At 42.4% G+C, this 15,000-nt stretch overlaps 1 long non-coding RNA gene across 1 annotated transcript in view; it reads right to left on the bottom strand.

Annotated features, from left to right (window-relative positions):
* The window catches only part of LOC135108458 (uncharacterized), a 67,867-nt gene that overhangs the window by 47,470 nt on the left and 5,397 nt on the right, over positions 1-15,000 (bottom strand). Inside the window, exon 2 of the long non-coding RNA XR_010272280.1 lies at positions 9,822-9,931. This is a non-coding gene — a long non-coding RNA (uncharacterized LOC135108458). The remainder of the gene's footprint in view (positions 1-9,821; positions 9,932-15,000) is intronic.

Raw genomic sequence — 15,000 nt, 5'->3', positions numbered from 1 at the left:
AACTCCCCTACCTGCCTCTCTCCCTCTCTCCTTCTCTTCATGTATGCTCCACATTTATTACCACTTGGCAACTTTTGCCTCTATCAGCGATAATAAAACCCTTGTAATATATTAAGCTAAAAAAATTCATCCTCTGTAACGTTTCCTACGCCTGAGGACAAGCAAACGTTGAACGGCAATGAAGTTATCGGTGTTTACAGGCCGCGTCCTGAGCCACACTAGAGCCTCGTGGAGTTACCGCAGGCCACGCGGGCAACACGTGGACCGAGCGTGATGGTTTGGCTGGTGTCAGTTGAAGGGTTGTGTTTATCCGCTGCCCGGCCTGACCACGGCGCCGTATGGGTGTAGGAGCAGCCGGGAGATAGTGGTCATAGCAAGCAAGAAATACAGTGTACAATCGTAGGGGGAAAAAAAAAAAAAATCGAACCAAAATTCCTGTAATTTCGATTTCATGATTCAGATAAATTCTTGAATCAAAATCAAAACACTAAACATCGAGTGACATAAGTTTTTTTTTTTTACCAAGTGTTACGATGCAACGTAATAAGGCCGTTAAAAAAATAAATAAATATATGCGTTTTTCAGCGCAAGTGTGCGCGTAATCTTCATGTCGAATAGGTATTAGTATCTTTAGATACGAAAAATGAAATGATGAGATGGAATGTTATGAGATGGAATGAAGGATTCTCTATAATACTGTCTTCACATATGCGGTATTGATTTCCTTAGGTTGGATTTCTGGCTACATTTGCCACAAAAGATTATCAGAGCAACGACCCGAGATGCCGTCTGGGCGTCAGCATCAGGCACAGAGAAAACAATTAATACTTAGGGATGATAATGTGAAAAATGAGATACAAAATTCAAAGATAGTTCCACCAAATCACAACACAATACAATCGTTACTGTGGAAACTACACACGGTTTGCGTAACGTGATGCGCGTCACTCTTCACAGACACGCCTCGCCTCCACCTGTCCTCCACCTTTGATTCTTCTCTATCCCCTCTCGCCACGGCCAAAGTGCTATCTGCAGACGCCTCGTGGTGTGCGTACACAAGGTCATGTAGAGAGAAAACTTTGCTTGCCTGAATTTGGTTTTAACTAAGCGTGGCCATCAGCGATTTGTGAAGGACAGACACAAAGCGTCCTTCAGTAAACGCAGGAGGGGATGGTAATGTACAACTTTGCAAAGACCCAAGACCGACCATTCTCGGTTCCCAGCACGTTTTTGTTAGGTGCTGTGCTTACCCATACAAACACCTACGCAGATTTTCTCTAGAGTATCCCATTCCCTTCCCATTCTCGCTCCGTCTTTGTCTCAGTCTTACTTCAACAAAGACCGCGACTGGGCACACCTTGGCTGCGCACGTACCAAAATACAACACGCACACACACACACACACACACACACACACACACACACACACACACACACACACACACACACACACACACACACACACTTGACCTAGAGGAACCATCTTACCTTATCAGCACAAAACAACTGCCACGTCGCAATAAACAGAGCAGGGCGGGAGCGGGAGGCAGAGAAAGAGGGAGAGCACTAGTAGAGAGGGAGGAGGTAAGGGAGAGCAGAGGCAGGACAGGCAGGGAAAGACAGAAGGAAGAAGCGCAGATGGAGGAGGGCAAGGAAGGACAGAAGGTGGAAGAGTAGAAGGGGAAAAATGTAAGGAAGGAAAAAGCAAGCGAGGAGGTAGGATAAAAGGAATGAGGAACTGCCACAGGGAAGGGACACCTGAAGGAGAAGGGAAAAGGGAGGGAGAGATGAGGGAAAGCAGGGAATGCAGAAGAGGGGAGGGAGAAGAGAATAAGAAAATAACTCAGAGAATGATGGGGAGAGGGGAGGAATGAAAGAAGAGGGAAAGGAAACCAGAATAAGAGGAGGAGGAAAAGGAAGAGGAGGAGAGCCTTCTAAGAAATAGTGTGGATAAACTTCTATTTTAAAAGTGTTTTAGTCAACAAAGAGCTACACTCACGTTGTTAAAAGTATAGTACAATTTCTTTGAAGAACGATGCACAATATTGGCCTACTTCCACTGCTCAACACACACACACACACACACACACACACACACACACACACACACACACACACACACACACACACGAGATGACATGCACTTCTTCTTTCACTTTCTTCTTAATGTAATTTTCAAGGTGTTCTTTTCCAGTGTTCATTTCTGTGTAATTACCTCACCTTACAGTGCTACATTTCTCTCCTGTCTTGTTTTACTCTCTCCAAATTTCTTTTCCTGCTCATTCCTTTTTTTTTTCTCTCTTAATTTCTCCTACGTGCTTTCTCTCCTTCCCTCCTTTCTTACTCTTTTCTTTGTGCATTTTTCATATCTTTCTTCTTTGTCCGTCTGTTTCTTTTAAGTGTCTATTTGTCTCTCCTTTTATTACGTTTGTTTTGTCTGCCTCCCGGACTTTCTTGTGTTGATTTTGAGTGTTGTTTTAGTCTCTCTCTCTCTCTCTCTCTCTCTCTCTCTCTCTCTCTCTCTCTCTCTCTCTCTCTCTCTCTCTCTCTCTCTCTCTCTCAAGAGAAGATGAAGAGAAGAGAAGAGAAAAGAGGAGGAGGAGGAGGAGGAGGAGGAGGAGGAGGAGGAGGAGGAGGAGGAGGAGGAGGAGGAGGAGGAGGAGGAGAATGAGAAGAAGGAGAAGGAGAGAGGGAGAAGAAGAACAACAACAACAACAAGAACATCGGACCACGTATGTAACCATCTCATTTTGTATCATTAACATCTATTCACTTGATTTTTTTAATCTTTTTCAAAGACTTATCATGGGAGTTTTAAAAGTCCGTTTCCATTTATTATTCTCTGTGGGAAAAAAAAAAAAGAAAAGAAAAAAGCTTCGCCACGCCAGCACCTCCTTCCACGCTCGAACCACGCAGCCACCTGTCCCCTCCAGCGAAGCAGCATTGGCAAGTAGGGTGGTGGCCTTGAGGGAAAACAGGTGCACAAATCAAGACGTGCCAGAGATGAGCATCACCTTGAACTTATGTAATATTTCCAGACAAGGCAGGTCTAAAATATGCAAGTTTAGGTACAGAAAGCTCCCTACTTGATGAATCAGTTTACCTACTTATATTTCTAACCAAAGTGTCAACAGTCATCCTTTTTTATGGCATGTCATTGTGTAGAGCTGCCTCTGACGTGTATCTTAGGTCACCTTCTTCCTCTCCCCCTCCAGGTCCCCCTTCCCGTTCCTCTTTTCCACTCCCATGCTTCTCATTCCTACTTCACCACCACCACCTCTCTCTCTCTCTCTCTCTCTCTCTCTCTCTCTCTCTCTCTCTCTCTCTCTCTCTCTCTCTCTCTCTTAACATACACATTCAGGACAGTATATAACGTGCGCACGCACACACACACACACACACACACACACACACACACACACACACACACACACACACACACACACACACACACACACACACACACACACACACACACCACGCGTAGCTTGGAGCTTGGAGGACGGGAAGGGAGGTGGTGAGAGGGCAGCGTTCCCTTGGGCTTATGGTTTAGTTACTGGAGAGGGCCAGGGAAAGATGAAAGATAAAAGAAACTGTCCTACCATTACAATTTTAACAAACCAATCGTAAATATCAGGATCTTTATTCTTTATTTCCAAGGAATCTCAATTACCAGAGAGAGAGAGAGAGAGAGAGAGAGAGAGAGAGAGAGAGAGAGAGAGAGAGAGAGAAGGGGGTTTTGATGGAGGTGATAGGGAGGGGGTGTGAGAAATGTAGAAACAAGGAGCGAGTGGGATGGAGAGGAGGACATGGAGTGTGGTTGAGAAAGGAGATGTAGTAAACTGACACGTCACGACTTCTGGCCTTTGATATTTACCTATTAAAATCCTTTGAGTTGACATGTCACTTAAAAAAAAAAAAAAAAAAAGGTACGAAGGCTGCTTCATCTAGTAGGGAGCCGTAGGAGAAATACACTAATCTAAGCGCACATACATACATACATACATACATACTTATATACATACACTGAGGATCACAAGCAAACAAACAGACAAACGAACAAACACGTTGATGAAGTTCTGATTTGTACAGTCACCAGCAGTAAACTTCTTGCTACTACTTGGCTATATAATTACTCAGTAGCGACACCTGTCAACTCCCCACCATATGATTAGTTCAACCCCCTCAAAAACTAAGCCTTGAAGTTCCACCCACCTGATCTTCCCCACCTGGTCCAAGTCCTGTTCCTTCCCGTGACCAGAGCGACCAGCCATCATCCCCCTCTCCACCACCCTCTCTCTCTCTCTCTCTCTCTCTCTCTCTCTCTCTCTCTCTCTCTCTCTCTCTCTCTCTCTCTCTCTCCACATTCCCGTCCGGTAATTATTTAGTCTCACCATTAACACATAAATGATCTCACAAAAAAACTCCCACATTTTATTCTCTATCACTGCTTTCCTCCCTTATCTCTCCCTCTCTCTCTCCCTCCCTGCCTGCCTCTTTTTCCTCTCAGGGTGAAACAGAGGGTAGGGAAAAGTCATAAGGTCGAGACATCCCAAGAAAGGGATGGTACTTAAGCCTCTAAGTTCATCAGAGTTTATTACAGTCTTGCCCCATACATACTCGTATGTTTTGCAGGCTGTGTATGTGCGCGTGTGTATATATGTGTGTGTAATGAAGTGCGCATTATGAAAAAGGATGACATTATGCAGAGAGAGAGAGAGAGAGAGAGAGAGAGAGAGAGAGAGAGAGAGAGAGAGAGAGAGAGAGAGAGAGAGGCTCTCCTTCCTGTAATATGGGGACCAAAACTGCACAGCGTAGTCTAGATGAGGTCTGACCAGCGCCAAATATAATTTTAATATTACTTCAGGCTTTCAACTTTTAACACTCCTAAAAATGAGTCCTAATACCCTATTTGCCCTGTTTCTGGTCTCTATGCGTTGCTTTCTTAGACGGAGTTCAGAGCTAACTACAACTCCTAAATCTTTTTCGTACCCTGAACTTACCAGAGCTTCGTTGTTTATTGTGTACCTACTGTTATGATTCTCATTATTATTATTATTATCATCATCAAAAATGAAAGATTCAAGAGCAACCAACGAACTAAAAGTATGAAAATAGGTGAAACAGAGAGAGAGAGAGAGAGAGAGAGAGAGAGAGAGAGAGAGAGAGAGAGAGAGAGAGAGAGAGAGATTAACTAAAATTTTAAAGGATATCAGACAAATTAAATGATAATAATGGATTAAACGACGAAGATAGTAAATGGTATGTGTTACCGTCGTATGTGGCGGATCTGGTGGGTGTAGAGTACATTCAGTTATGCCCTTGACTGACAAACACGTGTAGCAGGGAGGTGGGCGGAAGTTCATGAGTCCAGTGAGGTATTGATTCCCAGGACCAGTAATCTGGATAGAACAAGAAATACTGGTAATGTGTTCAAGCTTGAGAAAGTTAGATTTAAATAAAAGACAGGAAGGAATTGGTTCTCAGAGAAGAAAATGAATGGAATGGATTCAGGAATTAGGTTGTTAGTGCTGAGTCATTAGGAAGCTTTAAAAGATTAGACAAATATATGGATGGGATGAGTGGTGAAAATAGGTAGGTATGCAAGGGCCGACACGTGTAGGCCGCATGGCTTCTTGTAGCTTGCCATATTTTCTTATGTTCTTATGTGCTTGTGATGGAGCTGTGGGAGATGTAAAGTTTAATACGTTGACTACTGATAATATGACACTTGTTTTGAGGAATGCGATCATACTAAGCGAAAATGATAATCTGCGATACTAAAACTCCTATTCTCAGTAGTCTTTCAAATTTATACGTATAACTTGCGCTAAACCATTATAATAAACCCGAGGGAAGTAATGTGAGAGATCATGCAGTGAGAAAGAAGAATCTTGAAGGCGAGGCCAGCAATGATGAAGCGTCTTTCAGTAAGCACGAGGGGGCGACGCCAAGAATATGGTTATCATATCAAATTAGAATTTTGTGCTTCGTCGCCATGACAGCGGAGTCTCCCATGCTAGCGACAGAACGAGTCAACCAGAATTACACTGTCACGTAACCAAGGAATATCAGGGAACGTAAAAATTGTGGTGTTAAGAAATAGGGAGTGTCAGAATCTACGACACATTGCTGTAGGACAGGTTAGGGTTACAAAGCGTGAAGGAATGTCGCCGCTCAAGATCAGGGACCACGAAGATGGGGACTAAGAAATGTTTGGAAGTAGAAGTAAATGCCAAGGATTAGAGAGGTGGAATGAGGACTAAGAAGACTTACCCTGTCTGGATGACATGGTGCGCTTTACGTAAGGGAAGAGAGAGAGAGAGAGAGAGAGAGAGAGAGAGAGAGAGAGAGAGAGAGAGAGAGAGAGAGAGAGAGAGAGAGAGAGAGAGAGAGAGGAAAGCTACCATAGAGTTTTTTCAACATATTTTACGGCAATACTGAACTCAATTTTTAATCTAAGTGCCATAAACCTCGTTAAATCCCTCGGCTTGAAAACATTCCTCTATTGGACAATAAGGAAACAAAGACATGGGTTTAGCGAGCTTAACTCACACCAGGGAGGGTTGGGGCTGGAATTTCAGGTCGAACGGAGACAAATTGGGTTTATCTTTTTCCACGTCCCTGAGCCCTTGAGTCCCTGAGCCCCGTTCCCCCCAGTAGTGAACATGTATTGGATGTAGTTTGAGATGTGTCACTGCAGCCCCGAAGGGAAGTATAATGCTAACAAGTCCTATCCTCGTGTGTGTGTGTGTGTGTGTGTGTGTGTGTGTGTGTGTGTGTGTGTGTGTGTGTGTGTGTGTGTGTGTGTGTGTGTGTGTGTGTGTGTGTGTGTGTGTGTGTGTGTGTTTGAGGAGGTAAATAAGTCAGGTTGTACAATATATCTTATTATCATTATCATTATTATTATTATTGTTGTCGTTGTTGTTGTTTTTATTATTGTTGTTGTTGTTGTTGTTGTTGTTGTTGTTGTTGTTGTTGTTGCCATTATTGTTGTTATTCCCATTACTGTTTTTATTGATATTGTTATTATTATTATTATTATTATTGTTATCATCATTATCATCATCATCATTACCACTACTAATCTACTACTACTACTACTACTATTATCATCATCCTGGTTATTCTCACCGTTCCCCGTCGTGTTTAAGTAAGGTTTTCATAATATAAACATGAATATTTGATTTCCGGCTGTCCTTCGTAACATAATACCATAACAGAATAACACCCGTGCACAGGCGGACCTCTTGACGTCACCGGCCAGACTTGGACATTGTGTGTATGACAATGAAAAAAAAAACTGCGAGGATTTTCATGTCCATATAAATTTTCCACTCGGCCCCTGAGTATTTCATCATCGGCTAGGTGTGCAAAAATAACCTGCTAATTTTTTTTCTCTACTTATTTACGACAAGGACAGCACTTACCACCTTCAGGCTAGCAGGGACCTATTGTTGTTTCATGTTTGTAAATTACTAAACTTTTCTGCGGTGGATTTATTTAAATGATGCGGCAGCAGGCGGCCTTGTGAGGCGTGATTACGGAAGCACTCTTCACACACACACACATACACACACACACACACACATACACACACTGCGAGCAGTGAGTCAATATTTCACTTGAGTCAGCACTACGTGTGAATGCTGATCCTGCACTAGAATCTACTCACAATGTGAAGCCTTTGGATGATGTTACAAAACAGAACTGTGTTGAAATGGTGTGTGTTCTGCACGCCGCCTTGCGAATAGAGTGAGTGAAAGGCGAGGCTCAGAGCTTACTTGTTGGTGGCACGGCTTTCCATACACACACACACACACACACACACACACACACACACACACACACACACTACGTAAATGCTGTACCATCGTTATTACCTACATGTATTTACAGTTCGATACATCGCGAGGTCTTGCATGTGTGTTTGTTTACATCCCCTCTTGTCTATGTGGCCTTAAGTGTTCGCGTGAGTACAAAAAATGTAAACACTTCATAACTTTATCAGCGCCGTGCCGGACGCTGATAATGAGCGAACATGGACGCTTAGTTAAAAAAAAATCTGCTACCCTAGCATTTCCTAAGATAAGACACACCCAAACTGCCTGAACATTCTCTCCTGCATTTTTCTAAACTTTCAGCCTTGACCTAGATTTTGCTGGGGTTGTGGTGGTGGTTGTGGTCGCAATGTGCGTTTTGTGGTGGTGGTGGTGGTGGTTGTGCGTGAGCTCGGTGTGCGTGTTCGGTGGTGGTGTGGTTAGTGTTGTGGTGAATGTAATAACAATTCACTCATTGTCTTCAAGATCATGTGCTGGACTTGACAGGATCGCCAGCTGCCACCCTCGCGGAGAGAGCTTTCAACTTGAATGCTGTATTTCAACTGCTGGCTAAGAATGAGAACTTCCACACACCAACCACCACATCATCTTGCTCGAAAAGCACAGGAACTGAAAACCTCAGCGACATGAGCGGGGCGCGAACCTCAGCTTAACAAGTGACAAACAGGATGTTACCACCGAGCTATAGTGATCTCTCTCTCTCTCTCTCTCTCTCTCTCTCTCTCTCTCTCTCTCTCTCTCTCTCTCTCTCTCTCTCTCTCTCTCTCATAGCATGCAACTCCTGCAACATGAAGTGTGGTTACTTAGTATTAATAGCACTGTCAAAATCAGTAAATAAAACTCTTGCATAAGTATTTGGCGCCTCTATGTATTGCGTAACAATAACGGGTGACATCTCACGCACTCCCTCCATTACAACACGCAGACACCATACCAACCCTAAGAGGATTAAGATACTTGCATAGATAGTCTTTAACAGTACCCTCAGAGTATTCCATCACTACTGGAGTGAGAGCAACAGGTCGTAGGTGATTCATAATATGGTTTGTCATCTTAGGCAACAGTATAATTTTTTGGGTTTTCCATAGAGATGGAACTCTGCACTGGTCCCGTGAAGTTTGGAATTAGACCTAAACATCTGTTCGCAATTAAAGTAACATTTTAGCACACAAGTTGGCAGGACCTCCCGCTTTACCGGTCTTCACGTTCTTGAAAGATAAAAGATACATCTTCCTGAGAAATTTAATTAGGGGATAATTTACTTACACGTTATATTAGATAGGATGGTGGAACATTAACATGGAAATCCTTGTTATCAAATTTAACATAAAAGGAATTGAGTTTTATCTGTGAATCCATTAATTTCATTTGGATCATACAAAGAGACACTTAAGTATTTTAGACCAGTCCAAGCATTTTCAGATTTGTGAGTGCGGAATAAAGCTTCTACTTCTATGCATCATTTTAGAATAATTTTTTTTTAACATAAAGTTGTTTTATTACGGTCTTAAATAACATTCTTATCATCAGATGACAAAGCTGGTTTCTCTGAATATCTTTCCTTTATTTCTTATTCTGATATGCTATGACGAGCTTGACTAGTACTGTACCACCGTGCTTAGAATTTATGCAACTTGTAAAAACATCAACATTACAGTCAACGCCACATTTTATCATCAAGCAAAACATAAAAAAAAAAAAAAAAAAATCAGTGCAGTCAACGCGTCCTTGCAATAACAGAGAACAGTCATTTGATCACACACAAACTTAACCTTTTGCATATCTTTTTCTTCTATTTTTGTTCATATACAGGCAAACAGTATTACATATTATGATCAGACTATAAAGATCGACAGGATTTCCATCAGCGAGGAATCTATAAAAGGCAGACAGTATCACATATCATAATCAAACTATAAAGATCGACAGGATTTAAATCAGCGAGGAATTTATAATACCAAAACATGACGAACAACTTACCTGGTCATAACTTTGGCAATGGTTGTTCCGCACCTTTCCGCCGGCAGCTGTTTCCTCTCGCTTCAGTGCTGTGTGTGTTCCGCCTGGCTGCTGTGATGCACCTTAACGGTCTGGAAGGATATATGACAGACGGATGAAGTAACTGGAATGGTGAAAGCTTGGAAAAACAATGATTATGTGATTAGGTGATAGGCTTAACTACTTCAGATGGGTAGGGAATACAGTAGGCAAACCTGTGAAGTCTCCGGTGTATTCCTTTGATGAACTGACTGATTTTAAGACATCGCAACCACGCAATTAGGTATATAGCACTGGTACCCTGCCTAACTGGGAAAGAAGGAATGAGGGGGTGGCGCAGTATACGTATCCGGCTGAGGGAGGGGGAGAATCGAGCACGCCAAATGATGTTGTATGCACGGCAGGTGTGTTGACTCTGTGCAGCATTAAGTTTGGTAATGACTGGCGTTTTATTAGCAAAGAGAAAATGTATTTATTCATTATTATTTTCAAAGCGCGCCTTCGTACTTGGATTAAAACTACTTGACGAGTTGTGCAATGTCTAGCAAGCTCATACAGCAGTGACTCAGTGAGATGTCAAGGAAAATATAATTACTTTAGAAGAAACTGATGTAATTTTGCTAATCGTCAGTATGGTCGCCTGCAGCATATTTCTTTGCGTTCTAGTTCTAGATAGATACGAGAGATGAGCGTGATGGCTATCGTTGTATTGTGTGCTAATGACATCAGGTAAACCCATATTGTTGCGTGTGTGTGTGTGTGTGTGTGTGTGTGTGCGTGTGTGTGTGTGTGTGTGTGTGTGTGTGTGTGTGTGTGTGTGTGTGTGTGTGTGTGTGTGTGTGTGTGTGTGTGTGTGTGTGTGTGTGTGTGTGTGTGTGTCTATGATACCTGCAACAGAAGTGAGTCTCATCATCACCAAGGACTAGAGCTCAGAGGTGTAGGAGGAACTTCCTTGAAGAACATACTGCCCAATTTCCTGAAGGCGAATATGAGTCCGGCGCTGGGAGATGAGCGAGGAATTTGCAGACTTTCTCTTAATCATAGAAAACGACGCTGAGGAGGAAAATACGAAGCAAATGTACAAGGAAGAGCGAATGCTTTAGCAATAATGCACTTATGATCTTAAGAGCATTAAATGACTATCTGATACTAAGCCATGAAAGAAGACGGGAATTAGATCTTTCATGGCATTAAGAAAGGAAGAAAAAGAAAGGAGAAAAAAAACTTGGCAATTATGAAAGGAAAAAATAAAAAAAAATCACGTTGAGTCATCTAGTGCAATATGGCGTTCATTTTAAGGAGATGTCGCTTCTGGAAGTGACTTGGCGGGGGTAGAATTTATTGAGTCCAGAGAAATGCAAGGGGATGGGCGGGGCGGCAGCTAGGGGGGGAGTGCGGCAGGTGGCAACAACAAGTGAGTGTTTATGCAGGGAAAGGGGCCGGCGTGCGTGGAGAGGAAAGTAATGAAGGTGGCGGTGGTGAAGAGTGGTGCAGGTGCTGTGAGGATGACGGCGGAGGTGGTGATGGTGGTGGAGGGGTGAGAATGATGGGACTGGTGGGGTGGGGGGAGGTGTTGGCACAAAGCCCGTCGCTGCGGAAATTTCTTGGTCTTCTAGGACAAGGTGGCGTGAGGGGCGGGACGCCAAACTAACACCACGTGTAAGGTATTAATAGGTAGTAACAATAATAATAATAGTAATGATAATGTCAATAATAATAATAATAATAATAATAATGATAATAATAATAATGATAGTAATAATAATAATAATAATAATAATAATAATAATAATAATAATAATAATAATAATAATAATAATAATAATGATAATAATAATAATAATAATAATAATAATAATAATAACAATACTACAACTACTACTACTACTACTACTACTACTACTACTACTACTACTACTAATAATGATAACAACAACAGTAATAAATAATAATAATCATCATCATTACAATTATCATTATCACTATTGTTACATTGAGAGACGAGCAATAACAGCAATAATTATAATAGTAGTAGTAGTAGTAGTAGTAGTAGTAGTAGTAGTAACAATAGCAGCAGCAGCAGCAAGTGTAGGATATTTTTCCCGTCGGACCTTCACCCAAACATTTCTGCCGCTGACTTTTTCCCTGTAGACAGTTTCCTCGCCGTACTCGTACATTTTCCTCTCCCAGACACCTTCCCTCCTGGATATTCCGCCCCCGCCCCTTACCTGTCTATATAGTAGATAAGATGTGTACCCGAGCTAGCAATGCATTACTTTGGATTGAATAAGGTGAAATATGCCAGAAATTTTAGATATCTTTTACTGATTAATAAAAAAAAACTAATAGTCATAATCGCATGAAGGAATAAAGTGATAATAACATTTAAATCTAAGACCGAATGAAATCCACAAAGTATGAATTCTCAATAGTTCTCAAAGTTTGAGCTACAATTTCCTGCCCATCTGCATGAAGCACACGTGACTGGAGGAGCAGCTCATGAAGTTTTCTTGTGGATCATCTGACGCGTTGTGCGGCTGGCTGACCACACTCCTGAAGCAAGACAGGGACGCTGAAGAACAGGCTCCCCCTTAATGCATCACTACATGACTGCAGATATGGATGCTTGTGGCCAGCTACGTGAGAGAATGCCTCATTGTTACTGATGGTGGCGGATGGTATTTCTGGCGTTGTTACTGTTGTTTTCACGTTTACCAGACTTGCCCAGGAACATTCAACTTTGACCTGCTTTCATGACGCGAGGGGCGCCGTGCCCCTCCCAGCATTAGCTGTATCAAAACTCCACGCGCAAGCTTCCAGAGGATTAACAGACACTGTAAAGCAAGTCGCAAGCCTTGTCTTGGAAGGGATGGCACGTGCTCAGTGCTGCTACGTGCCAGTGAGGTAGCGTGTGGGTGTCACATAAACAGTGTAACTCGTGCATATAACCTACATGTCTGACTGGGGATAGATATATAGTGCAATACTGGGGAAGAGGCTGGGTAGAGGGGAGAAGCGTGAGTGTGCCATAAAGGTGTGCCTATGTACGTAGTGGCCTTCATACAGCGGTACTGATGAAATAAAATACGCAGCCTTGACGCGTCTCGTAACGCATGTGCAGCGCCAGGGTGACGCCGGCAGCAGACACGCGTGAGGCTTTCATCAGCTTCCTGAGGACTGCTTCTCGAAGCTGTCATGAGGTACAAGCTGACCCGAGGTGGTCACCCCCTCACTGGCATGGCGCAACGCCCCCTGCTCTTCGATGTATTGGCCGTCACCGTCCCTCGCAAGTCATCCGCAGCACGATGGGAGTGTGTCATGGGTCACGTATTGCACGTGCCTTAATACAGTATTATGTTTTATTTATATAAACTTTTTAGATACAAGTAATGCGAAATACTCCAATGTACAATGCACAATACCTGTGCATAAAATTACATCGTATACGTAGATTAAACTTCTTTTTAAACGACTGTCTATATTTCCGTCTTCCTCACTTTCCCACTCTGAACCTCTGACCACTGTAATCACACCGCCTGCTCTTCTGAATCTGCCGACTGCATCATCTCGACAAAATAACACATTATCTGGGGTATTAACGGTAAAGTTAACCATTAACTCCATTCCTTTCTTTTCGTCACTAAATAATAATTTTGTCTTACACGTTTTCTTTTTATGTACGTACAATACCTGTAGTACAGCGTTTTTTAACGTTTCCTTGCAACGTGTACGTACCACGTCATCCGAGGAATTAAACTGGAGTTTGTTTCCTGGACCTCTGCAACCATCTCTTTGTGAAGGTGATTCTCACAACACTATTTTCATCTGTTTTATTTCCCTCCCTTGCTTCATGCCTTCAGGTCTAAACCGGTTAAACCGGTTGCTTCTAACAGATTCGTACACTGACCCCTTTCGACTTTATCGTGCTTAGGTAAAATTTTATATTTTAGTAATTTACATCTTAGCGATGTTTAGGGAAACAAGGAATTTTGCCTAGATTAAAACCAATAAAGCAAATAATTCAAAAGCAAGACACACATAAACATTTGCTTGAAAAGATGCGAAAAAAAGTTGAAAGCTATTAAAATCGTCGGAATGAGCTGACACCACGACAGGAGCTGATTTACATAGTTACTCTGGGAATTGGTATTAAAGTGGACCTTTTTTTTATTTAGATTTTTGTTGCCCTTGGTGAGTGGCTCTCTTACATAAAGAGATAAATAAATAAAATAAATAAAATAAATAAATAAAAAGAAAAAAAACATTTCGAATTCATAAAATACTAAAACGAATTACATGGTTCCAGTAGTTTACCTCAGTGATGTGGTGATGTGGATGGTGTTGTTTTGAATTGATATAAGGACAGATTCTTGTTCTGGGAGTAATTCAATTATATACGTACTTTTGAACAATGATTTTTGGGTAGTTAACGTTACTATCGTTATGAATACCACCATCATCGGTAATAATAAGCGATATGTGGAATGGAGAAGGCAGGGATAGCTAAGAACATACCAAGAGAGAGAGAGAGAGAGAGAGAGAGAGAGAGAGAGAGAGAGAGAGAGAGAGAGAGAGAGAGAGAGAGAGAGAGAGAGAGAGAGAGAGAGAGAGAGAGAGAATTTTAATACAGCAGAATAAGGAAAAAAGGTAAAATTAAATGAGAAAGGGAGAGAAGGAACAGGCTGGAGAGATGAAGGAAGGTGAGAGAACACATATAATGTAGAGAAAAAGCAGGCAAGAGGAGGGGGGAAAGAAAAAAGGTGCTAAGAAGATGAGAATAAAGGATGGGGAGAGAAAAGGGAGAGAGGGAGAGAGAGGAGGGACGGGAGAGGTGGTAGGAAAAGAGAAGGAGGATGGGGGAAAAAAGAGGAAGAGAGAGGTGGGAAAAGGATAGAGGTGGGAAAGGATAGAGAGGGGAGAATGAGAGGGGGGGATGAGGAAAGTAAAAAGGGACAGGCGAGAGGAAGCAAGGGGAGAGGAGGGAGGCTGGGGAGGCAGGGGTGGGACCTACGCACCGTGCCAAGCCGTGGGAGGTATCACAGTGAAAAAAGGGAGTCAGGACGAGCGCTGCATACCGGGTTCCCCAGTGACGTGTAAGTGGGTATGGATTTATTTAGAGTCGCGTGTGTAATCTGTCTATATAGTGTTTCCATATAGAGGG

The sequence above is a fragment of the Scylla paramamosain genome, chromosome 17 (genome assembly GCF_035594125.1).
Source record: "Scylla paramamosain isolate STU-SP2022 chromosome 17, ASM3559412v1, whole genome shotgun sequence".
NCBI lineage: Eukaryota > Metazoa > Arthropoda > Malacostraca > Decapoda > Portunidae > Scylla > Scylla paramamosain.
Note: the sequence above shows the minus strand (reverse complement) of the source record. Positions and strands in the feature narration are given on the sequence as shown.